We start from the raw sequence: 27,523 nt of genomic DNA, 5'->3' as shown, positions 1-27,523 counted from the left end.
ATCTCTGATGCCCTAACATTCCTGAGGGAGAATCTATATCTTTTTCCCTTTTTCCTCTCATAATCCATGTTAACTGCTTAGGAAGGTTTTGCATGCAGAAGAAAGCCACATGTATCAAATGTGCACAACAAATTGGAGGAGCTAGATGAAACTAATATTGACTTATGACGATGAATTTTGTTCCTGTATGCTCTAAGCAATTTCTAGAGTGGGAACTGGATCACGAGTGCCCGGGGCAAGAGAGACATTTTTTCCCCGAGTCTTGGTCATGCTTCAGGCAGAAGGAATCCTTGTTTGGGCAACGTTGACAATCTCCATGAGATGTGCACTTGCAATTTCATTGAGATTTTTTGAGTTCACCTTGTTGAGTTATTTTTCTTGGGCACCTGAAATTTGGATTTTCTAAGCAAATGAATTCAGGGCATATGAATGTAAGCAACACTTTACTTCCCAGGTTGTTTAACAATAGGGAAGCACACATGTCCATGTTGAGTCTTAACAAGATGAGTGGGCATGATTTTGTTTCCGCTGCAACGCACGGGCATGATCTTAGTCATCTAAAATAGATCACCCCCATCTTTATTCTTTGTTTCTAAATAAATGAATGGATGTACTTGTGCTTGATTCGGAACCAAGTTGAACACAAGATATTGTTTTATATATGTGTTATAAGTGGGAAATATATGAGAACATGGATTTTTAAGCTCATAACGATCATCACACAAATGATTTTTTATTCCCGTTGCAACCTACGAGCAAAAACCTATTATTACATAACTATGTCTTCTGCAGAGGATGGCCAAACACTATGGAAGAACTTTGTTCTCATCTACGCCAATAGGTCAATCACAAAGTTCACAGTGGTTTTTATAATCCCTATCTGTACAAGAATATCATAGTCGCATAATAGAAAAAAAATATGAAAGAGATAGTTAAACTTGTCTATCATGCACTTGTTTTGACACTATTACTAAAATTGGTGCTTATTGATTTGAATTTAGTATAGTATTGTTAAGCTGAGTTAAAAAATTAGTTTTGACCAACTGTTTTTTTTATACTCTTATTGCGCTGAAAATTTTAAGCTTCCGTAGCAGCGTACGGGCATGTGCTAGTGGTACAAAATTAATATCATTAGATAAATCTTAAATCTATTTTTATAATAATTTATTTATTTGGAGATATATCATCGTACACATACAGAAATGCAAGGAGTCACTCCAGTGAATTGAGTAGGACCATGATCGAGGGAAAGCAGCAAAATTAAAAAAAAAGCAATCTGAAATTAGTAGATGTAGGAAAGGAGGGAACACTTGGTCCAACCTGGGGAGATTAAGCTTCCGTGGTTACCAACGTGTTCGGCTGGTATTAAAGCCGACTAATAAGCCGGCTGAAGCTGTTTTGTTGTGAGAGAAAAATACTGTAGATTCTAGCTGATAAATTCAAATGAACAGGGGCTATGGATTTACAGATTATTTGACCTGAATGTGCCCTGCCTTATCCATTGTTTTCCTATAATGTCCTTAAGACTTTGAGCTGAAGGATAACGAGAAACAATGAACCGTCTCTATCAGCATATTGAGCACGTCTTGTCCATTGTCATGAGCATTCGCGTGCGCCGGATACAGAGCAGAGAGCATGCAACAATTATACAGTATTACGTACTACGTGGTACTAGGAGTACATCGCTTTCAAAGTTTCAAGCGGTAAGTCGAACATGGCGATGTAGAAACATGTCGAACGCAATGAAATGCAAAGTAAAGAGTATTAGATCTACTAGACACTAAGACACCACTATCATTCACAGCAGAAACCAACTAGTATTATATTGTACATCAAAGTAGCGAGTACTACTACATTAGAGCACAGAGCACAGAGCACAGAGCACACTATATAACACACACACACACACACACACACACACACACACACACACACACACACACATATATATATATATATATATATATATATATACACACTATATAACACACACACACACACACACACATATATATATATATATATATATATATATATATATATATATATATATATATATATATATATATATATATATATATATATATATATATATATATATATTATAATAATAATAATAACTTATTGTATGGTCACCTTGATTTACGATAATGTTTATACCAATTTATGATAATGACAATACACATTTACGATACATGGGTTACTATAATTCAAGATGATACTTACAATAATGCTATAGTAAATCACTTATGAGGGAGTTACCATAATCACGTAAATTAGTATAGTAATTATCGTAACTCAAAGTGGCCACAGAATATATATATATATATATATATATATATATATATATATATATATATATATATATATATATATATATATATATATATATATGACGAGGCTAAAATGCACCTGGCACCCGACCGCGAGCGCGAGACGCGCGGAGCGCGGTGAGCGCGAGGTAAGTCCACGCTCCTGCATGTAAAACTAAATGGAGACAATCAACCACGTTATGCCACCTAATAACTCAACCCACCACTCCAGGAAGCATGCATGCAGGAAAACTTTTGTTGATTCCAAACGAAAAAAATGTGATATCTTCTAAACCACAGATCCAATTTTAGATCTGTTTGAAGTAGGTTGTTGAAAAAAATATGCTTAACACAACGAGATCCATGAAGGCTGTATTTGATGAAGTTTTTTTTTCAAATATGTAATTGCAATATGTTGTACTATGAGTTGCAAGCACTTCTACAACACAATTGCAACTTGGCTGTAGCATATTTAGCACCGATTACAATGAAGGCTGTATTTGATGAAGTTTTTTTTTTCAAATACGTAATTGCAATATGTTGTACTATGAGTTGCAAGCACTTCTATAACACAAGTGCAACTTGGCTGTAGCGTATTTAGCACTGGTTGCAATGAAAGTTGTATTTGATGAAGATTTTTTTTTTCAAATACGTAATTGCAATATGTTGTACTATGAGTTGCAGGCACTTCTACAACACAATTGCAACTTGGCTATAACGTATTTAGCACTGGTTGCAATGAAGGCTGTATTTGATTAAGTTTTTTTTAAATACGTAATTGCAATATGTTGTACTATGAGTTGCAAGCACTTCTACAACACAATTGTAACTTGGCTGTAGCATATTTAGCACTGGTTGCAATGAAGGCTGTATTTGATGAAGTTTTTTTTTTCAAATACGTAATTGCAATATGTTGTACTATGAGTTACAAGCACTTCTATAACACAATTGCAACTTGACTGTAGCGTATTTAGCACTGATTGCAACTCAGAATTACAACTTGGCGTGATTATAGTGACTAGATGCATATAATACACAGAGTTATGACTAGTTGTAACTAGGTGGTAGACAGAGTTGCAATCGGTAGTATATTGACATGCAACTCGCTTAAAGGGTAAAAAAATATATCCATATTAGATCTAGTTTTGCTCAGAATATTTTTTTGAGTCGGATGCAACAAACGGTTTGTCAATCGGGGTTACGGTTTAGGAGAAAATTTGTTTCAAAGATTCGAACCAACAAAAACTTCCATGCATGCATGTATTCGCTTGGGCGCGCTGGTTGCTCCAAGTTGGTGCGTCCGCCGGCCTAGATGCATTCTATATACAGGTGTATTATAGCAAAGCCGTATATATAAGAGAGAGAGAGAGAGTACTAGCCTGCCACACAACCTTGCTAGCATGCCCCATCGCCGCACGGTTGTCCGCCGGGCGCCCACCGGCATCAGCAGCACACGGCAACAAGGCAACTTATTACTAGGACGTACTAGTTCAAGCCAGAAATGCGGCAACGGCTGCCTTGACGCCGGCGGTGCGGAGCAGCTCGAAGTAGAGCTGCGGGTTGGCCAGGAACGCCGCCCGCGAGATGAGAAGCCCGGCAGCACCGGGAGCCTTCATCATGGCGACCGGTGCGGCAACCGGCCAGAAGAAGTAATACCAGCGCACAAGGCCACGCCAGCGGCCGCGCTGAGGACGACGCCCGTGGTCAAAACCATTGTCACGTGTGGAACTGTGGATCGAAACTGGAAACAGGATGAGCTTTTGCAAGGACGAACACAGCAGACAGTGAGGAACTGAGGATCGGGGATGACCAGCGTTGGAGACATGGGGTGCAGAGCACCAACCACTTCGACGGGCACGTCTGGAACCCGGATGCACAGTGCGCACGGGGTTGAGGCCGTGGATCCGCAGGTGCGAGAGCGTCCGTCAAAGCAAACGTGTGATAGATGAGGTGGATCTTGTGCAGCCCGTTCACGATCAGTCGACGGCCGTTGATCAGTGGCTCGTTGAAAGGAAGCTGTTACCGAAAGACCATCACATAGGCTTCGATGCGCTGTTTTTGCTGGTCTCCTGGCTCATTTGGAAGGAGCGCAACAGCCGGGTGTTTGAGACGTTTGCTACCATGCCAGCATGGCTCCTTCCAAAGATCCTTGATGAATGCAATGCTTGGGTAGCGGTGGGGTTCAGGAGAATTGCCCCCTTGGTTGCTTCTTGGTCGCAAAATGGTTTAGTGTATTAGCGCCCTTTGCTTCTTACCGCTTTTTCAATTCTCTTCAGTTTGACCTTCCGTGTTGCAAGCCGTGGCTTGCGTTCTGTAATGTAACCGTCTTGCTACCCTCTTAATGAAAAACGGGCTCAGTTGAGTGCGGTCGTGAAAAAAAAATAGATGAGGTGGACGCCCTGCGTGAGGTTTTACCGTGCTGCGCCGAGGACTCGTGCCGAGCATGAGGGGAGAGGCAAGATTTCACTATACGTTGAATACTACTTGCCGTGTTCTACTGTTGTCCAATGTAGAAATGTCAAGGCCGGTGGGAAAAAAAAACGTTAAACAAGTTACGAATATAATTTTTTTCCTACAAGTGCTGACTTCTGAGAGAAATGATTGTGTTCCACGTTATGAAGCGATCCATCCAACAAACTACAAAATGCTATTGAGAGTCCATTCGGTTCAGTGAGCATGAATGCATGACACAAGATCAATGAACAAGCACGGGCAAACCGCACGGACAAGCGCAACGAGGATAAGCCCAGAAGAATCATATGGATACTGCATGCATAAGCAATTAATACCACCGCTCGTCGCTCGCTATCTTTTATTTACGATCACTAGCTCACACAGCTAGCGCTAGCTAGGAACAGGCAGCGTACGCGGCGTCGGTGGCTGCCGGGCCGGCCCTGCGGAGGATGCTAAAGTATAGCTGGGGGTTCGCCTGAAACGCCGCGCGGCAGATAAGCAGCCCGCCAGCACCGGGCGCCTTCATCATCGTCCCGACCGCCGCCGCTGCAGCACCGGGCGACTTCAGCATACTGAGCACCATCGCTGCAGGGGACGCCCCGGGAAACAGGAAATGCATGCCGAGGTAACCAAGGGCGAACAGCGCCGCGGCTCCGAGGCCACCGACGTCGTCCTCGTTCATCCTGGCGATGACCGGCCTTCAGGCTTGAACGACGTCAGGGGGGGCTAGCGGGCGTCGGGAACGAGATCCTCTAACGTACTCCTCTCTAAGTAAGAGGGACGTCCAAAGTTGTTGCGCCGTTCCTGCGACATCCGACGGCCATCGGACGACACGCAGCAAATAATCACAGAAGCCGTCCAAATCTTGCGTCGGCCCATATATTCGATGCGGCTCACGTTCAGGAAGCACAAAACATAGTGGGAGAACGAACGCTCTAGCCTCTATGTTTGTTATTTGTTCTTCACAATCCATTTGCAGTGCATATTGAAACGATGGGTTCTCAGTAATTTTGTCATGAAAATACTTAAGCATGCTACCTGCTTGACCGTATGCTATCTCTCGTTGGCGCTTGATACGTAAATAATTCTTGTGATCACGAAGGGTATAGCTAAGATTGAGTGGACCACCAACTTGACGACTAGCCAACTCATGTGCAGCTTTTGGTCCAATTCCCGCATCATTTGCTATTTCAATTTCAAAAGCTTGTAAATCTAAAATTTTCCTTTGTGACGCCATTAGGTGCAAGGTTGCTGGTAGGTGTAGTGTATGATTGTGTTCCAAAGCTAAGTCAGACACTATCAGAGTTTCCTTCTTTCGGACAATTTTAAGATTCACGTGGACTTGACAATCAATTCTAGTTTCAGCTCGATGGCACTTTGTTAAATGATCCCTTTTATCTGGCAACCCCTCATTTGCACAAACAAATTTATATGATGTAATCTTGCCATCAGAAAGTCTTTTGTTTGTATACCTTTTCCTAACCTCAAAGCCTTTCTGTCCACCATAGCTCAGCCAAAATGCCCAAGCTTCATCTGAAGTTCTAAATTCCATGCCAACATGAGGCACAAAATTAGCCATCAAGCTCTCTCTGTACAGAGTAGAAAAGCAGACCACAAGGTATGAGGTTGGTTCATATTCATTCAAAAACATGAGAACAGTGCATATTCATAAAAGAGCAGTTGTAAGATTAGTGCATATTCGTGAAAGAGCGATCGTCAACTCTCTTTATTGAGGGAAAAAAAAGACCAGAAAGTTAAAAAATAACGCCACAGTAAACAGTTACATGTTATGGCACATTTTGACAAAAGAAAAGCCATGAGATTGAGTTACACACCTATTTCCTTCCACTTCAGGACCTTTCGATTCTATTTTAATTGCAGACAAGCTACATCTTTCTTGAGGAAGGGAGAGGCTTCGACAAAACTCAGAACAATCTGATGAAGACAGATCAATCAAATCCAAATATCCATTCATGAATCATGACACAGCAAAGCAGATCTAGTTCACGGGACTTACGCAGGTGAAAAGGGAGTGCAAAAATCCGTCGTCGTCGCTGGATCGACCTCCTCGGACGAACTCCTCGGCTGAAACTACCTTTTCTCCCGCGGCGTCCACGATCTCCCGCTAATTTTCTGTCCAGCTTCGCGCTCTTTCTGTGCAGCTGCGTGCGAATGGGCCGAACAAGGCCAGCGTGACAGTGGGCCGATGGATAGAATAGTCATGTACGTATTTCGGATGCTGCCGTCGTATGGTGCAGCAACGGTGCAGAAGGCTTGTACGTCCCTCTTACGCAGAAACAAGTATGTTAGACTGTCTCCACCGGTAGAACGCAAACACGAGACCTATTATAGGATTTGGGTCACGTACAGCAAAGAGTCACGGACGCAAAAAACCAACCTTCTCCAACAACTAACCCAAAAAGAAGGCTCGCAGTTTCCTCCGTCAGTGCCGCTTGCTCCTCCGTCTTCGTCTTCCCCGCAGCCGGCCACCGAGCTGCGAGCTCCGGCGCGAGATCGGACGAGGCGCTGAGGAAAGGCCGACACAGGGAGTGGACGGAGGCAAGAAACGCCGTGGGCGTAAGCAGAAGAGGAGGGAAGAGGGAGCAGCGAAGGTACAGCGGTGGCCAGACGCGCAGAGCAGTTAGCAGCGCACCGACGGCCGGCGCGCGAAGCCGCAGGTCCGCCACGGCGGCCGGCCGACCAACGGCGACGGCGAGGCACGCACAGAAGGCGGCAGCACGGGAGAGACGCAGCAGCAGAGCAGGCGGGAGACGAAGACAAAGCGAAGCAAGCACGAGAGGACAAGGGGGCGGAGGGCGGACGGACGCGAGGGACCGCGGGAGGCGCCGCCGCCAATTCCGCCACCGCGTCGGGACGGAGCGAGCGACGAAGAGGATGGGAAATGGTGCGTCCCTTTTTTTCCTTTGTTTGGCCGATTTGCGTCGTCTCTGTCTGGAGACGTTTATTTGTGTCTCGGATCAGCTCGAACGCAAAATTCGTCTTCGGTTTGGGTCATCCATTGGGACGTGTTTTCACTATCCAAAAACACTGTGCGTGACCTATTTTGCATTTAGGTCTCATCGTTGGAGTCAGTCTTAGAGGATCTCGTTCCCATGCTGGGTTGAGTTGAGCGCATTGAAAAGACAAGAGAACGGCAGCGAAATGCGGAAGCTGACTTGTTGCGCCTTGCGGGGCAGTGAGAAGGAGGACAAGGCTGGTCTCATTGGAGTTTCATTTGCGTTAAATAGCCTGTCATATATGCATTTGATGACATGGCGGTGTATTTAAGAAGAGAGAGAAGAAATGAGTTTCATCTCTTAGCACGATTACCAACTCTCTATGAGCCATGGAATTAAATGCCTATGAAACTCTAGAATGAAACTTTACATTGAGAGGGGGTGTTTTATTCAAGTTTCATTTCATTGTATATGATATGACGGTCTTGGAAACACCGCCATCAAACTCATCACTGAGACTGGCCTAAGAGGTGATCAATTTCATTAATTATTAAATGACTTTTTATAAGAGTAGTAGGAGAAGTAATTTGCCGGTACTACTGCCCACTAATCCGCCGTGTCCGTCTGGAAAACTATCCATCAGAGAATAGCACACCGCACGTAGCTCCAACAACGGAAGAATCCCATGTGGTTGTACAATTTCCTAGCCAATGTTTATGTTTTTCTTTTCTTCATTTCCTTCTGATACTTGTAATAATCATCGTGTAGGTTTAACACCAATTAACACTTTTAAAGGCTACTCGAACATTTTGTAAAATCTCATTAAACATTTCCTACTCTTGGGGCATGTTAATGCGCGACGGATCGCGTTTCAGGGAGCGTGCGACCAGGAATCGTTCTTCTTCCTCGGCCATCTCTGCTCCCGCCTCGCATCTACCTCGGCCTTACACGTCCAACCCCCGCCTTCCTCGCCCACCACCTCGGCCCATGGTGTTCCCACCGATGGCCGCCCTGCCCACCGCCTACCCTCGCCAACCACCCCGCCCTCCACTAATCTTAGTTGGAGAATGACGACAAGCGATCTTCGCCCTCGGTGCGAGCTTTTCCCAACCAGTTGTCTCCTATGGCCCAGATCAGCAGTGCCCTAACCACCTCGCTTGTCACCTTCAACCCATCACAACCGCTAGGCCAGCCGCTGCCACCGGGACCTCTCCCCCTTATAAGGCCGCCGGCCATGGCACCCCCTAAAATTCAGAACCCAAATTGCTATCTGGGAGTCTCCCCCTTCTAAGGCCGCCGACCATGGCACCCCCTAAAATTCAGAACCCAAAATGCTATCGGGGCCTCTTCCCCTTCTAAGGTTGCTGGCCATGGCACCCCCAGTGTCGGATATCGATATTTGGGATACCTAAAGCAAGGAAGTTAACGCTCACGCTGACTTCCTCGGATGGCTCGAGACGTATTAAAAGGTCTTGCCCAACCCCAAGGTCGTGGGCTCCGTCTCGCCCGACCTCGAGGCCATGGGCTCCGTCTCACCCGACCCCTTGGGTGCATCTCCGTATCGCTCGACCCCAAGGACGCGGATTCCGTCTCGCCCGACCCCTTGGGTGCGGGCTCCGTCTCGCCCAAGGTCGCAGGCTCCGTCTTGCCCGACCTTGAGGACGTGGGTTCCGTCTCGTCCGACGGGGACCCATATCGCCGCCAATCACTCTAGGTCCAATCGTATGGGCCTGGGTCAAAACTATGACATCAGAGAAGAGGCTGGCATGTCTCGATGTAACTCGTGTCCATGACGAGCTATACCTGGGATTCACATCAAGAACAGTGTCGGACGTGCCAGTGCTGTTCTGCCTAATCCTCGTACGGACGCTGACAGGCACGTTAGTTCACCACGACATTCGCCAGGACGGAGTGGAACGCCGTGACTGGCAGATGACGCCTGCACATGATGCCAGTGACGAACAGGGCTGCGACATGGAGCCGTCCCTGTTGACATCTACAGGATTGGTGGGACCCGCATGAAGGAGAAAAAGGACCCGGTAACCCTGGAAGCCTTCTTCTCTCTCTCATTCTTCTTCTTTTCCTCCTCTGTAACCCGCACTTTCCCTGTGCCTATAAAAGGAGAAGCAGGGCGCCCCACGATGGGGGATATGAACACAAGAGCACAACACAAGCACACGGCTGAGCGGCAATCGAGCTCTCAGCATCCGTTCACTCCTTCCACTAGAGACTTGGGATCCTCTCCTTCTCTCGCCTGTTTGTAATCCCTACTGCAAACCAAGTGCCGGTAACACGAGCAGCAGCGAACTGGACGTAGGGACGTTTGCCCGATCCAGTATAAACCCTTGTGTCCTCCGAGTACACCATCAGAGCCAGACGCGCAAATACAAATTTACTCTTCGGTGGTCCGAAAACACCGACACCCAGAATCCGGAACCCCTAACGCCGACGAGCTCGTCTTCGGCAACCACGGCGGAGGAAGGAAGCAATGGGCTCATGGGCCGTGGGGGCAAGCGTTGTTCGTCAGTTGATAGATTTTGCCGCTAAAAATATGTGCATGATGGAGCAGCTCTGCTGAAAAAGAATATGTAGAGCACCTTCACTTTCTCCCTACAGTTAACTAGTAGACTGCTACAGTGATGCTCTATAAAACGGTAGTGTTTGGTATTTGAAATTTGAAATTGCACTAATATACTACCTAAAAGAAAGAGTAGAATCCATCCCAAAGAGGGTTTGTATCGCAAATGTTAAACTCATCTCCTCCAAAGAGGAGATAGATTATTCGAGAGTAACTCATTATTCGAAGTATAAATTTCTTTGAAAATAAAAATACACTTAGGGATGGCAATAGGTTGGTTGCGGTGCAGGTGAAGCTAGGGCGGCGTCGCCGCGAACATGATCCATCGCGTTCGAAGTGGAACATGGCGATGTACAAACATGTCGAACAACGAAATGCAAAGTAAAAAGGAGTATAGATAGTAACAATATATGTGATATAAAATAAACATGTTATGAAAAATATTCCATGATAAATCTAATGATATTAATTTCATATAATAAATTTTAATATTTTTTTCTAAAAATTTGGTCAAAGTTTAAAAAGTTTGACTTAAGACAACTTCGAGAATCTATTTAGGCCATGTTCGCTTGTCTTATAATTCATAATTTTCGGCTTATCTTTTTAGCCGAAGCAGTTTTTTCTCTCACAATAAATCAGCTGGAACAGTGTTTCAAATTGTTTTTTCATTCGGGAACTGAGATAGTAACGTACATGAGAAACTAAGGGACGTTCACAGAACAAACCCACTGACTGCTCGCAGTCGCAGAGCACATCAGAACACTACAACTACCACGACACTGCTCGGAAAACACATAACACACACACTAACACTAGTAGAGTACTGTGTTACACGCTAAGTACATGCTACGAGCCTAACATTTGCTCCCAGTTCTCGTCTTCCCGGGCACACGAAGCACACACGAAACTCGCGCAGACGAAGAGGCCACTTCGCAAAGTGCGTGAATGAGTTGAGTCGAGCGCATTGAAAATGCAGAAGCTTTTTTTTCGCGATCAGGCCATAGCCTATTTTTCATTAAGATTTAAGAGGATAAGAAAGTTTTAAAGTTATACAACATCGATAAGATCTGGCTAAACCAAACCTGCTGGCAAGACGCTAGCGTTTAGGACCAACCAAAAAAGTTAATGAGCTAGACCTAGACCCTAGCAGGTACAACACATATAAAGGCCACGTTCGCTGGTCTGAAACTTGGCTGAAATTGGCTGAAAAACACTGTTTCGGCTGAATTGTTGTGAGAGAAAAACACTGTTTCGGCTGAAAAAAGAAGCCGAACAAGCCGAATATGGGGTAAGCCGAACAGGACCAAAGGATTATACGGTAATATAATCTACGACCGGGGATACAACAAGGCAAAGCGTTGGGAATGCATAGCCTACTCGACGCCCGTCACCGAACCATGACGACCGCCGCCTCACAGCAAAGAGTACCCACATGGCTTCCTGCTTACTAGGAGAAAGGGGGCCTTTCAACGCCTGCTAAAATTCTTTAAAGGGCGCCTCATCAGGCTTCACCGTCTCGACCAAAAACCCGGCCTTTTTCATGAGCACCTTCCTTACCTGGGCCAAAAACCCGGCCTTTTTCATGAGCACCTTCCTTACCTGGGCCTCCGGCTTTGGTTCTCGAAACTTACTTTGGCAGCTAAATGGGCACCGTAGAAGCTGAATTGTTGCTTGGCACTTACAGTGAGAACGAGGATAAGAGGTGATTAGTTCCATTAATTATTAAATGATCTTTTTAAGAGTAGTAATTTGCCGGTACTACTACCCACTTCATTAATTATTAAATGATTTTTTAAGAGTAGTACCGTAGTAATTTGCCGGTACTAGTACCCACGAATCAGTAAAGTCATCAATAAAGTTTAGAGCCTGATTCATACAACAACTAGTCTTTTCCCCTATTTTAAATACTGTTTTTTATTTAGATGGGAAGGGAAGAGAAGATGATGGCATAACTGTGTGAGGCACGTTACCTGTAAAGGCCCCGTTCGGCTTGCTGAAGCTTGGCTAAAACTGACTGAAAAACACTCTTCTGGCTGAATTATTATGAGAGAAAAATATTGTTTCAGCTGAAAAAACAAACCGAACAAGCCGGTTTCTGGGGCGTTGTAGTCTCGGCCTTCGTACGGAAGCAGCGACAAGCTCGGCACTCTCTCTCCTCCATCTTGGCCAGGCAGCTGACGTGGTGGGCGATACGCCCATTGCTGTACCTGCCCTAAGTGGGCCCCGAGAATCGCACACGGCACAAGTGGGCCCAAACAACGGAAGACTAAAATCCCAAGTGCTTGTACAGTTTCCTAGCCAATGTTTCTGTTTTCTGCTTTTTTATTTTCCTTCTAATCCATGCAATAATCATCATGTAGGTCTAACACCAACATTTTGAAAGGCTACATGAACATTTTGGAAAATCTCATTAAAAATTTCCTACTCCAATAAAAAAAATGTGCATGGTAGATGGAGCAGACCCGCCGAAAAAGAATCCGTAGAGCACCTTCACCTTCTCACTAGAAAACACGGTGGAGTTCTGGCTTGATTCAAAGTGCCAATTTTTTTTTAAAATAAAAATAAAAATACACTTAGGAATGGGTTGGGTGCGTTGCAGGTGAAGCAAAATTACCCAACGCCGCACCTGTTCCCACAGGTTTCTAATACACGTCTCTCTCGTGTCTTGACGGTACAATACATCATCATGATTGCACTAATAAGTATAGAAAGATAAAAGATGAATAATTAATCCTCATCTCTACTAGGTATATCAGACTTCTAGCCATTTAACGCGTACGCAATGACGGATGTAGCAAAACAGGTTAGGCGAGGCTCCTTCCATTATCCTCCATCTCTGGCCACTCCTTTTAAGTTTCCATGGATACTAAACTATAGTAGGAGGGTTTTCATGCTTAGAGTAGCGGTAGTGGGGCTTAAGCCCATCGCACCCTAGTACTAGATCTGCCCCTGCACATAAGTGTCAACTAATCATGTACATGTTTTTAAAATGGACTAAAAATTTATAACATGGATAACACCCAACTTAATTGGCAGTCCGCCCATACCCTGCCGGGGGTGGCACCCACGTCCGCGGGTCTAATTGTCATCTAGAAAATATTATTAGATCTAATTCTTGCATTTGTTCTAAACAGCACAGTGATGCAAACGGACAAGGTCTGATTCTTGTATTTGTCTGAATTGGTGGTGCAAACGGATTAAAAACCACAGCCTTACATGATTCAAAGGGAAAAAATAAATTTCAAATGAGGCTATATTTGGCATAACGTCTTCTAAAAGAACAAATTTTCTTGGTGCACTGTAGCAACAGAAATGAACCACTGAAGAGAAACTAGGAGAAATCATAATGCAAACTCAAACACGGGACTGTGGTGCTCCCTCTCCCACAAGCATGCCCTCCCTCTCTTCTTCTCCATCTCCGACGGGATTAGAAGGGACTGGGGGGGGGGGGGGGGGGGGGGCGACCATGACACGGGTGTGGCGAAGCCGAGGCCGAGGCCTGTGGGAGCATCGCGACGGAGCTCGTTGCCAGCTTCCCTCTGTTTAGTGGAGGGCGGGGTCAAGGGGGCAGCGGGAGGAGGTGGGTGGTGCGGCGAGACGACAGGAGCGGCCTGTCGCCGGCGGTAGAAGCACGAGGGCTGGGGCGGAGGGGGCAACGAGGAGGGAAGAGTCAAGCGATTCCAAATCGTGCGAACCGTCATAGTAAAGTCCTCCAAATCAAAAATGTTTTCGTCAGCCGGGCTTTATCCGTATATAAAGTCCTACAGTTTCGTACTTTGGTTTTTGTTCCACATCGTGATACCGAATCTCCCCAACGTAAATGCTTCCGATTTCCGGCCAAACTGAAAAAGTCCCGATGTTGGGCCCGAGGGGCTAAGGCATCGGCAAAACAGAAGCCCAGTCTCGCTCCCTGTGTAGCATTTCGGCCTACGTTCTTGGTCAGAAAGATTGAAAGAAAACGCGAAACAATCGTGCTTTACACTAAATTTTCAGTCAGTTCAGTGAGCATGGAAACATTCTCAAGCTGTCAAAAAAAAATGGAGACGATCATCACAGGGAAGATGACGGTAACGGGCGCATGTGCATGTAAAGATCGACCAACAAGACAAGCAAGCAGCAATAAGAAGCACACATAAACATAGAATAGGCATAACATCCGTAACTGATAGGTGAATAATTCGTATGATACTGCTGCGTGCACATGCAAGCAATGTCGCGTCATCTTTTACTTAGCATACAATAAGATCTTAAACGCCCGGAAGCAAATGCGGCGGCGGCGGCGGCGGCCGTGCGGAGGAGGCTGTAGTACAGCTGCGGGTTGGCAACGAACGCCGCGCGGGAGATGAGCAGCCCGCCGGCGCCGGGCGCCTTCATCATCACAACGGCAGCAGCCGGGGCCGCCACGGGCCAATGGAAGTACGAGATCACGGCGCCCACGGCGAGCGCCGCAACGGCAACAGCTCCGCCGACGCCCTTGTCGTTCTTCGAACTCATCGCGCGACGACGGCCGGAGACACGGGAGGTAGCTCGGACTTGGAGAGAGCGCGCGATCGAGATGATGTGCTGTCTGCTGTGTGTGGTGGGGGAGGACGATGGACGGCGCGCAGTGTGACCGAACGTTTTACTATTTGGCCTTTTTTCGAAAGTTTCTCTCAAATAGACCCCTGGCGGAAACAATTCCAGAAATGGACCCTTGGCTCGGCGCCAGAGTGACTGGCGCCGAGCTCGGCGCCACGGTCACTGGCGCCGAGGTCCTGGGCATGGGAAAATGGCCTGCCAGAGGCTCGGCGCCAGAGTGACTGGCGCGCGAGCTCGGCGCCATAGTGAATGGCGCCGAGACACCTGCATTTTTTACCATGACTTGGACATTGTCAAATTTGATTTTTACCGTGGGACAGACATATGCCGAGGCCGAGGCCTGTGGGAGCATCGCGACGGAGCTCGTTGCCAGCTTCCCTCTGTTTAGTGGAGGGCGGGGTCAAGGGGGCAGCGGGAGGAGGTGGGTGGTGCGGCGAGACGACGGGAGCGGCCTGCCGCCGGTGGTAGAAGCACGAGGGCTGGGGCGGAGGGGGCGACGAGGAGGGAAGAGTCAAGCGATTCCAAATCGTGCGAACCGTCATAGTAAAGTCCTCCAAATCAAAAATGTTTTCGTCAGCCGGGCTTTATCCGTATATAAAGTCCTACAGTTTCGTACTTTGGTTTTTGTTCCACATCGTGATACCGAATCTCCCCAACGTAAATGCTTCCGATTTCCGGCCAAACTGAAAAAGTCCCGATGTTGGGCCCGAGGGGCTAAGGCATCGGCAAAACAGAAGCCCAGTCTCGCTCCCTGTGTAGCATTTCGGCCTACGTTCTTGGTCAGAAAGATTGAAAGAAAACGCGAAACAATCGTGCTTTACACTAAATTTTCAGTCAGTTCAGTGAGCATGGAAACATTCTCAAGCTGTCAAAAAAAAATGGAGACGATCATCACAGGGAAGATGACGGTAACGGGCGCATGTGCATGTAAAGATCGACCAACAAGACGAGCAAGCAGCAATAAGAAGCACACATAAACATAGAATAGGCATAACATCCGTAACTGATAGGTGAATAATTCGTATGATACTGCTGCGTGCACATGCAAGCAATGTCGCGCCATCTTTTACTGAGCATACAATAAGATCTTAAACGCCCGGAAGCAAATGCGGCGGCGGCGGCGCCGGCCGTGCGGAGGAGGCTGTAGTACAGCTGCGGGTTGGCAACGAACGCCGCGCGGGAGATGAGCAGCCCGCCGGCGCCGGGCGCCTTCATCATCACAACGGCAGCAGCCGTGGCCACCACGGGCCAATGGAAGTACGAGATCACGGCGCCCACGGCGAGCGCCGCAACGGCAACAGCTCCGCCGACGCCCTTGTCGTTCTTCGAACTCATCGCGCGACGACGGCCGGAGACACGGGAGGTAGCTAGGACTTGGAGAGAGCGCGTGATCGAGATGATGTGCTGTCTGCTGTGTGTGGTGGGGGAGGACGACGGACGGCGCGCAGTGTGACCGAACTTTTTACTATTTGGCCTTTTTTTCGAAAGTTTCTCTCAAATAGACCCCTGGCGGAAACAATTCCAGAAATGGACCCTTGGCTCGGCGCCAGAGTGACTGGCGCCGAGCTTGGCGCCACGGTCACAGGCGCCGAGGTCCTGGGCACGGGAAAATGGCCTGCCAGGGGCTCGGCGCCAGAGTGACTGGCGCCGGGCTCGGCGCCGAGACACCTGCATTTTTACCATGACTTGGACATTGTCAAATTTGATTTTTACCGTGGGACAGACATATGCCGAGGCCGAGGCCTGTGGGAGCATCGCGACGGAGCTCGTTGCCAGCTTCCCTCTGTTTAGTGGAGGGCGGGGTCAAGGGGGCAGCGGGAGGAGGTGGGTGGTGCGGCGAGACGACGGGAGCGGCCTGCCGCCGGCGGTAGAAGCACGAGGGCTGGGGCGGAGGGGGCGACGAGGAGGGAAGAGTCAAGCGATTCCAAATCGTGCGAACCGTCATAGTAAAGTCCTCCAAATCAAAAATGTTTTCGTCAGCCGGGCTTTATCCGTATATAAAGTCCTACAGTTTCGTACTTTGGTTTTTGTTCCACATCGTGATACCGAATCTCCCCAACGTAAATGCTTCCGATTTCCGGCCAAACTGAAAAAGTCCCGATGTTGGGCCCGAGGGGCTAAGGCATCGGCAAAACAGAAGCCCAGTATCGCTCCCTGTGTAGCATTTCGGCCTACATTGTTGGTCAGAAAGATTAAAAGAAACGCGAAACAATCGTGCTTTACACTAAATTTTCAGTCAGTTCAGTGAGCATGGAAACATTCTCAAGCTGTCAAAAAAAAATGGAGACGATCATCACAGGGAAGATGACGGTAACGGGCGCTTGTGCATGTAAAGATCGACCAACAAGACGAGCAAGCAGCAATAAGAAGCACACATAAACATAGAATAGGCATAACATCCGTAACTGATAGGTGAATAATTCGTATGATACTGCTGCGTGCACATGCAAGCAATGTCGCGCCATCTTTTACTTAGCATACAATAAGATCTTAAACGCCCGGAAGCAAATGCGGCGGCGGCGGCGCCGGCCGTGCGGAGGAGGCTGTAGTACAGCTGCGGGTTGGCAACGAACGCAGCGCGGACACAACGGCAGCAGCCGTGGCCACCACGGGCCAATGGAAGTACGAGATCACGGCGCCCACGGCGAGCGCCGCAACGGCAATAGCTCCGCCGACGCCCTTGTCGTTCTTCGAACTCATCACGCGACGACGGCCGGAGACACGGGAGGTAGCTGGGACTTGGAGAGAGCGCGCGATCGAGATGATGTGCTGTCTGCTGTGTGTGGTGGGGGAGGACGACGGACGGCGCGCAGTGTGACCAAACTTTTTACTATTTGGCCTTTTTTTCGAAAGTTTCTCTCAAATAGACCCCTGGCGGAAACAATTCCAGAAATGGACCCTTGGCTCGGCGCCAGAGTGACTGGCGCCGAGCTCGGCGCCACGGTCACTGGCGCCGAGGTCCTGGGCACAGGAAAATGGCCTACCAGGGGCTCGGCGCCAGAGTGACTGGCGCCGAGCTCGGCGCCATAGTGAATGGCGCCGAGACACCTGCATTTTTACCATGACTTGGACATTGTCAAATTTGATTTTTACCGTGGGACAGACATATGCCGAGGCCGAGGCCTGTGGGAGCATCGCGACGGAGCTCGTTGCCAGCTTCCCTCTGTTTAGTGGAGGGCGGGGTCAAGGGGGCAGCGGGAGGAGGTGGGTGGTGCGGCGAGACGACGGGAGCGGCCTGCCGCCGGCGGTAGAAGCACGAGGGCTGGGGCGGAGGGGGCGACGAGGAGGGAAGAGTCAAGCGATTCCAAATCGTGCGAACCGTCATAGTAAAGTCGTCCAAATCAAAAATGTTTTCGTCAGCCGGGCTTTATCCGTATATAAAGTCCTACAGTTTCGTACTTTGGTTTTTGTTCCACATCGTGATACCGAATCTCCCCAACGTAAATGCTTCCGATTTCCGGCCAAACTGAAAAAGTCCTGATGTTGGGCCCGAGGGGCTAAGGCATCGACAAAACAGAAGCCCAGTCTCGCTCCCTGTGTAGCATTTCGGCCTACATTCTTGGTCAGAAAGATTGAAAGAAAACGCGAAACAATCGTGCTTTACACTAAATTTTCAGTCAGTTCAGTGAGCATGGAAACATTCTCAAGCTGTCAAAAAAAAAATGGAGACGATCATCACAGGGAAGATGACGGTAACGGGCGCATGTGCATGTAAAGATCGACCAACAAGACGAGCAAGCAGCAATAAGAAGCACACATAAACATAGAATAGGCATAACATCCGTAACTGATAGGTGAATAATTCGTATGATACTGCTGCGTGCACATGCAAGCAATGTCGCGCCATCTTTTACTTAGCATACAATAAGATCTTAAACGCCCGGAAGCAAATGCGGCGGCGGCGGCGCCGGCCGTGCGGAGGAGGCTGTAGTACAGCTGCGGGTTGGCAACAAACGCCGCGCGGGAGATGAGCAGCCCGCCGGTGCCGGGCGCCTTCATCATCACAACGGCAGCAGCCGGGGCCACCACGGGCCAATGGAAGTACGAGATCACGGCGCCCACGGCGAGCGCCGTAACGGCAACAGCTCCGCCGACGCCCTTGTCGTTCTTCGAACTCATCGCGCGACGACGGCCGGAGACACGGGAGGTAGCTAGGACTTGGAGAGAGCGCGCAATCGAGATGATGTGATGTCTGCTGTGTGTGGTGGGGGAGGACGACGGACGGCGCGCAGTGTGACCGAACTTTTTACTATTTGGCCTTTTTTTCGAAAGTTTCTCTCAAATAGACCCCTGGCGGAAACAATTCCAGAAATGGACCCTTGGCTCGGCGCCAGAGTGACTGGCGCCGAGCTCGGCGCCACGGTCACAGGCGCCGAGGTCCTGGGCACGGGAAAATGGCCTGCCAGGGGCTCGGCGCCAGAGTGACTGGCGCCGGGCTCGGCGCCGAGACACCTGCATTTTTACCATGACTTGGACATTGTCAAATTTGATTTTTACCGTGGGACAGACATATGCCGAGGCCGAGGCCTGTGGGAGCATCGCGACGGAGCTCGTTGCCAGCTTCCCTCTGTTTAGTGGAGGGCGGGGTCAAGGGGGCAGCGGGAGGAGGTGGGTGGTGCGGCGAGACGACGGGAGCGGCCTGCCGCCGGCGGTAGAAGCACGAGGGCTGGGGCGGAGGGGGCGATGAGGAGGGAAGAGTCAAGCGATTCCAAATCGTGCGAACCGTCATAGTAAAGTCCTCCAAATCAAAAATGTTTTCGTCAGCCGGGCTTTATCCGTATATAAAGTCCTACAGTTTCGTACTTTGGTTTTTGTTCCACATCGTGATACCGAATCTCCCCAACGTAAATGCTTCCGATTTCCGGCCAAACTGAAAAGGTCCCGATGTTGGGCCCAAGGGGCTAAGGCATCGGCAAAACAGAAGCCCAGTCTCGCTCCCTGTGTAGCATTTCGGCCTACATTCTTGGTCAGAAAGATTGAAAGAAAACGCAAAACAATCGTGCTTTACACTAAATTTTCAGTCAGTTCAGTGAGCATGGAAACATTCTCAAGCTGTCAAAAAAAAATGGAGATGATCATCACAGGGAAGATGACGGTAACGGGCGCATGTGCATGTAAAGATCGACCAACAAGACGAGCAAGCAGCAATAAGAAGCACACATAAACATAGAATAGGCATAACGTCCGTAACTGATAGGTGAATAATTCGTATGATACTGCTGCGTGCACATGCAAGCAATGTCGCGCCATCTTTTACTTAGCATACAATAAGATCTTAAACGCCCGGAAGCAAATGCGGCGGCGGCGGCGCCGGCCGTGCGGAGGAGGCTGTAGTACAGCTGCGGGTTGGCAACGAACGCCGCGCGGGAGATGAGCAGCCCGCCGGCGCCGGGCGCCTTCATCATCACAACGGCAGCAGCCGGGGCCGCCACGGGCCGATGGAAGTACGAGATCACGGCGCCCACGGCGAGCGCCGCAACGGCAACAGCTCCGCCGACGGCCTTGTCGTTCTTCGAACTCATCGCGCGACGACGGCCGGAGACACGGGAGGTAGCTAGGACTTGGAGAGAGCGCGCGATCGAGATGATGTGCTGTCTGCTGTGTGTGGTGGGGGTGGACGACGGACGGCACGCAGTGTGACCGAACTTTTTACTATTTGGCCTTTTTTTTAGAGTTTCTCTCAAATAGACCCCTGGCGGAAACAATTCCAGAAATGGACCCTTGGCTCGGCGCCAGAGTGACTGGCGCCGAGCTCGGCGCCACGGTCACTGGCGCCGAGGTCCTGGGCATGGGAAAATGGCCTGCCAGGGGCTCGGCGCCAGAGTGACTGGCGCCGAGACACCTGCATTTTTACCATGACTTGGACATTGTCAAATTTGATTTTTACCGTGGGACAGACATATGCCGAGGCCGAGGCCTGTGGGAGCATCGCGACGGAGCTCGTTGCCAGCTTCCCTCTGTTTAGTGGAGGGCGGGGTCAAGGGGGCAGCGGGAGGAGGTGGGTGGTGCGGCGAGACGACGGGAGCGGCCTGCCGCCGGTGGTAGAAGCACGAGGGCTGGGGCGGAGGGGGCGACGAGGAGGGAAGAGTCAAGCGATTCCAAATCGTGCGAACCGTCATAGTAAAGTCGTCCAAATCAAAAATGTTTTCGTCAGCCGGGCTTTATCCGTATATAAAGTCCTACAGTTTCGTACTTTGGTTTTTGTTCCACATCGTGATACCGAATCTCCCCAACGTAAATGCTTCCGATTTCCGGCCAAACTGAAAAAGTCCTGATGTTGGGCCCGAGGGGCTAAGGCATCGACAAAACAGAAGCCCAGTCTCGCTCCCTGTGTAGCATTTCGGCCAACATTCTTGGTCAGAAAGATTGAAAGAAAACGCGAAACAATCGTGCTTTACACTAAATTTTCAGTCAGTTCAGTGAGCATGGAAACATTCTCAAGCTGTCAAAAAAAAATGGAGACGATCATCACAGGGAAGATGACGGTAACGGGCGCATGTGCATGTAAAGATCGACCAACAAGACGAGCAAGCAGCAATAAGAAGCACACATAAACATAGAATAGGCATAACATCCGTAACTGATAGGTGAATAATTCGTATGATACTGCTGCGTGCACATGCAAGCAATGTCGCGCCATCTTTTACTTAGCATACAATAAGATCTTAAACGCCCGGAAGCAAATGCGGCGGCGGCGGCGCCGGCCGTGCGGAGGAGGCTGTAGTACAGCTGCAGGTTGGCAACGAACGCCGCGCGGGAGATGAGCAGCCCGCCGGTGCCGGGCGCCTTCATCATCACAACGGCAGCAGCCGGGGCCACCACGGGCCAATGGAAGTACGAGATCACGGCGCCCACGGCGAGCGCCGCAACGGCAACAGCTCCGCCGACGCCCTTGTCGTTCTTCGAACTCATCGCGCGACGACGGCCGGAGACACGGGAGGTAGCTAGGACTTGGAGAGAGCGCGCAATCGAGATGATGTGATGTCTGCTGTGTGTGGTGGGGGAGGACGACGGACGGCGCGCAGTGTGACCGAACTTTTTACTATTTGGCCTTTTTTTTCGAAAGTTTCTCTCAAATAGACCCTTGGCGGAAACAATTCCAGAAATGGACCCTTGGCTCGGCGCCAGAGTGACTAGCGCCGAGCTCGGCGCCACGGTCACAGGCGCCGAGGTCCTGGGCACGGGAAAATGGCCTGCCAGGGGCTCGGCGCCAGAGTGACTGGCGCCGAGCTCGGCGCCGAGACACCTGCATTTTTACCATGACTTGGACATTGTCAAATTTGATTTTTACCGTGGGACAGACATATGCCGAGGCCGAGGCCTGTGGGAGCATCGCGACGGAGCTCGTTGCCAGCTTCCCTCTGTTTTGTGGAGGGCGGGGTCAAGGGGGCAGCGGGAGGAGGTGGGTGGTGCGGCGAGACGACGGGAGCGGCCTGCCGCCGGCGGTAGAAGCACGAGGGCTGGGGCGGAGGGGGCGACGAGGAGGGAAGAGTCAAGCGATTCCAAATCGTGCGAACCGTCATAGTAAAGTCCTCCAAATCAAAAATGTTTTCGTCAGCCGGGCTTTATCCGTATATAAAGTCCTACAGTTTCGTACTTTGGTTTTTGTTCCACATCGTGATACCGAATCTCCCCAACGTAAATGCTTCCGATTTCCGGCAAACTGAAAAAGTCCCGATGTTGGGCCCGAGGGGCTAAGGCATCGGCAAAACAGAAGCCCAGTCTCGCTCCCTGTGTAGCATTTCGGCCTACATTGTTGGTGAGAAAGATTAAAAGAAACGCGAAACAATCGTGCTTTACACTAAATTTTCAGTCAGTTCAGTGAGCATGGAAACATTCTCAAGCTGTCAAAAAAAAAATGGAGACGATCATCACAGGGAAGATGACGGTAACGGGCGCATGTGCATGTAAAGATCGACCAACAAGACGAGCAAGCAGCAATAAGAAGCACACATAAACATAGAATAGGCATAACATCCGTAACTGATAGGTGAATAATTCGTATGATACTGCTGCGTGCACATGCAAGCAATGTCGCGCCATCTTTTACTTAGCATACAATAAGATCTTAAACGCCCGGAAGCAAATGCGGCGGCGGCGGCGCCGGCTGTGCGGAGGAGGCTGTAGTACAGCTGCGGGTTGGCAACGAACGCAGCGCGGGAGATGAGCAGCCCGCCGGCGCCGGGCGCCTTCATCATCACAACGGCAGCAGCCGTGGCCACCACGGGCCAATGGAAGTACGAGATCACGGCGCCCACGGCGAGCGCCGCAACGGCAACAGCTCCGCCGACGCCCTTGTCGTTCTTCGAACTCATCACGCGACGACGGCCGGAGACACGGGAGGTAGCTAGGACTTGGAGAGAGCGCGCGATCGAGATGATGTGCTGTCTGCTGTGTGTGGTGGGGGAGGACGACGGACGGCGCGCAGTGTGACCGAACTTTTTACTATTTGGCCTTTTTTTCGAAAGTTTCTCTCAAATAGACCCCTGGCGGAAACAATTCCAGAAATGGACCCTTGGCTCGGCGCCAGAGTGACTGGCGCCGAGCTCGGCGCCACGGTCACAGGCGCCGAGGTCCTGGGCACGGGAAAATGGCCTGCCAGGGGCTCGGCGCCAGAGTGACTGGCGCCGAGCTTGGCGCCGAGACACCTGCATTTTTACCATGACTTGGACATTGTCAAATTTGATTTTTACCGTGGGACAGACATATGCCGAGGCCGAGGCCTGTGGGAGCATCGCGACGGAGCTCGTTGCCAGCTTCCCTCTGTTTAGTGGAGGGCGGGGTCAAGGGGGCAGCGGGAGGAGGTGGGTGGTGCGGCGAGACGACGGGAGCGGCCTGCCGCCGGCGGTAGAAGCACGAGGGCTGGGGCGGAGGGGGCGACGAGGAGGGAAGAGTCAAGCGATTCCAAATCGTGCGAACCGTCATAGTAAAGTCCTCCAAATCAAAAATGTTTTCGTCAGCCGGGCTTTATCCGTATATAAAGTCCTACAATTTCGTACTTTGGTTTTTGTTCCACATCGTGATACCGAATCTCCCCAACGTAAATGCTTCCGATTTCCGGCCAAACTGAAAAAGTCCCGATGTTGGGCCCAAGGGGCTAAGGCATCGGCAAAACAGAAGCCCAGTCTCGCTCCCTGTGTAGCATTTCGGCCTACGTTCTTGGTCAGAAAGATTGAAAGAAAACGCGAAACAATCGTGCTTTACACTAAATTTTCAGTCAGTTCAGTGAGCATGGAAACATTCTCAAGCTGTCAAAAAAAATGGAGACGATCATCACAGGGAAGATGACGGTAACGGGCGCATGTGCATGTAAAGATCGACCAACAAGACGAGCAAGCAGCAATAAGAAGCACACATAAACATAGAATAGGCATAACATCCGTAACTGATAGGTGAATAATTCGTATGATACTGCTGCGTGCACATGCAAGCAATGTCGCGCCATCTTTTACTTAGCATACAATAAGATCTTAAACGCCCGGAAGCAAATGCGGCGGCGGCGGCGCCGGCCGTGCGGAGGAGGCTGTAGTACAGCTGCGGGTTGGCAACGAACGCCACGCGGGAGATGAGCAGCCCGCCGGCGCCGGGCGCCTTCATCATCACAACGGCAGCAGCCGGGGCCGCCACGGGCCAATGGAAGTACGAGATCACGGCGCCCACGGCGAGCGCCGCAACGGCAACAGCTCCGCCGACGCCCTTGTCGTTCTTCGAACTCATCGCGCGACGACGGCCGGAGACACGGGAGGTAGCTAGGACTTGGAGAGAGCGCGCGATCGAGATGATGTGATGTCTGCTGTGTGTGGTGGGGGTGGACGACGGACGGCGCGCAGTGTGACCGAACTTTTTACTATTTGGCCTTTTTTCGAGAGTTTCTCTCAAACAGACCCCTGACGGAAACAATTCCAGAAATGGACCCTTGGCTCGACGCCAGAGTGACTGGCGCCGAGCTCGGCGCCACGGTCACTGGCGCCGAGGTCCTGGGCACGGGAAAATGGCCTGCCAGGGGCTCGGCGCCAGACTGAATGGCGCCGAGACACCTGCATTTTTACCATGACTTGGACATTGTCAAATTTGATTTTTACCGTGGGACAGACATATGCCGAGGCCGAGGCCTGTGGGAGCATCGCGACGGAGCTCGTTGCCATCTTCCCTCTGTTTAGTGGAGGGCGGGGTCAAGGGGGCAGCGGGACGAGGTGGGTGGTGCGGCGAGACGACGGGAGCGGCCTGTCGCCGGCGGTAGAAGCACGAGGGCTGGGGCGGATGGGGCGACGAGGAGGGAAGAGTCAAGCGATTCCAAATAGTGCGAACCGTCATAGTAAAGTCCTCCAAATCAAAAATGTTTTCGTCAGCCGGGCTTTATCCGTATATAAAGTCCTACAGTTTCGTACTTTGGTTTTTGTTCCACATCGTGATACCGAATCTCCCCAACGTAAATGCTTCCGATTTCCGGACAAACTGAAAAAGTCCCGATGTTGGGCCCGAGGGGCTAAGGCATCGGCAAAACAGAAGCCCAGTCTCGCTCCCTGTGTAGCATTTCGGCCTACATTGTTGGTCAGAAAGATTAAAAGAAACGCGAAACAATCGTGCTTTACACTAAATTTTCAGTCAGTTCAGTGAGCATGGAAACATTCTCAAGCTGTCAAAAAAAAATGGAGACGATCATCACAGGGAAGATGACGGTAACGGGCGCATGTGCATGTAAAGATCGACCAACAAGACGAGCAAGCAGCAATAAGAAGCACACATAAACATAGAATAGGCATAACATCCGTAACTGATAGGTGAATAATTCGTATGATACTGCTGCGTGCACATGCAAGCAATGTCGCGCCATCTTTTACTTAGCATACAATAAGATCTTAAACGCCCGGAAGCAAATGCGGCGGCGGCGGCGCCGGCCGTGCGGAGGAGGCTGTAGTACAGCTGCGGGTTGGCAACGAACGCCGCGCGGGAGATGAACAGCCCGCCGGCGCCGGGCGCCTTCATCATCACAACGGCAGCAGCCGGGGCCGCCACGGGCCAATGGAAGTACGAGATCACGGCGCCCACGGCGAGCGCCGCAACGGCAACAGCTCCGCCGACGCCCTTGTCGTTCTTCGAACTCATCGCGCGACGACGGCCGGAGACACGGGAGGTAGCTAGGACTTGGAGAGAGCGCGCGATCGAGATGATGTGATGTCTGCTGTGTGTGGTGGGGGTGGACGACGGACGGCGCGCAGTGTGACCGAACTTTTTACTATTTGGCCTTTTTTCGAGAGTTTCTCTCAAACAGACCCCTGACGGAAACAATTCCAGAAATGGACCCTTGGCTCGACGCCAGAGTGACTGGCGCCGAGCTCGGCGCCACGGTCACTGGCGCCGAGGTCCTGGGCACGGGAAAATGGCCTGCCAGGGGCTCGGCGCTAGACTGAATGGCGACGAGACACCTGCATTTTTACCATGACTTGGACATTGTCAAATTTGATTTTTACCGTGGGACAGACATATGCCGAGGCCGAGGCCTGTGGGAGCATCGCGACGGAGCTCGTTGCCAGCTTCCCTCTGTTTAGTGGAGGGCGGGGTCAAGGGGGCAGTGGGACGAGGTGGGTGGTGCGGCGAGACGACGGGAGCGGCCTGTCGCCGGCGGTAGAAGCACGAGGGCTGGGGCGGATGGGGCGACGAGGAGGGAAGAGTCAAGCGATTCCAAATAGTGCGAACAGTCATAGTAAAGTCCTCCAAATCAAAAATGTTTTCGTCAGCCAGGCTTTATCCGTATATAAAGTCCTACAGTTTCGTACTTTGGTTTTTGTTCCACATCGTGATACCGAATCTCCCCAACGTAAATGCTTCCGATTTCCGGCCAAACTGAAAAAGTCCTGATGTTGGTCCCGAGGGGCTAAGGCATCGGCAAAACAGAAGCCCAGTCTCGCTCCCTGTGTAGCATTTCGGCCTACATTCTTGGTCAGAAAGATTGAAAGAAAACGCGAAACAATCATGCTTTACACTAAATTTTCAGTCAGTTCAGTGAGCATGGAAACATTCTCCAGCTGTCAAAAAAAATGGAGACGATCATCACAGGGAAGATGACGGTAACGGGCGCATGTGCATGTAAGGATCGACCAACAAGACGAGCAAGCAGCAATAAGAAGCACACATAAACATAGAATAGGCATAACATCCGTAACTGATAGGTGAATAATTCGTATGATACTGCTGCGTGCACATGCAAGCAATGTCGCGCCATCTTTTACTTAGCATACAATAAGATCTTAAACGCCCGGAAGCAAATGCGGCGGCGGCGGCGCCGGCCGTGCGGAGGAGGCTGTAGTACAGCTGCGGGTTGGCAACGAACGCCGCGCGGGAGATGAACAGCCCGCCGGCGCCGGGCGCCTTCATCATCACAACGGCAGCAGCCGGGGTCGCCACGAGCCAATGGAAGTACGAGATCACGGCGCCCACGGCGAGCGCCGCAACGGCAACAGCTCCGCCGACGCCCTTGTCGGCCGGAGACACGGGAGGTAGCTAGGACTTGGAGAGAGCGCGCGATCGAGATGATGTGATGTCTGCTGTGTGTGGTGGGGGTGGACGACGGACGGCGCGCAGTGTGACCGAACTTTTTACTATTTGGCCTTTTTTCGAGAGTTTCTCTCAAACAGACCCCTGAC

This window comes from Miscanthus floridulus, chromosome 4 (assembly GCF_019320115.1).
Source record: "Miscanthus floridulus cultivar M001 chromosome 4, ASM1932011v1, whole genome shotgun sequence".
NCBI classification, from domain to species: Eukaryota; Viridiplantae; Streptophyta; class Magnoliopsida; order Poales; family Poaceae; genus Miscanthus; species Miscanthus floridulus.
This window is presented reverse-complemented; position numbering follows the sequence as displayed.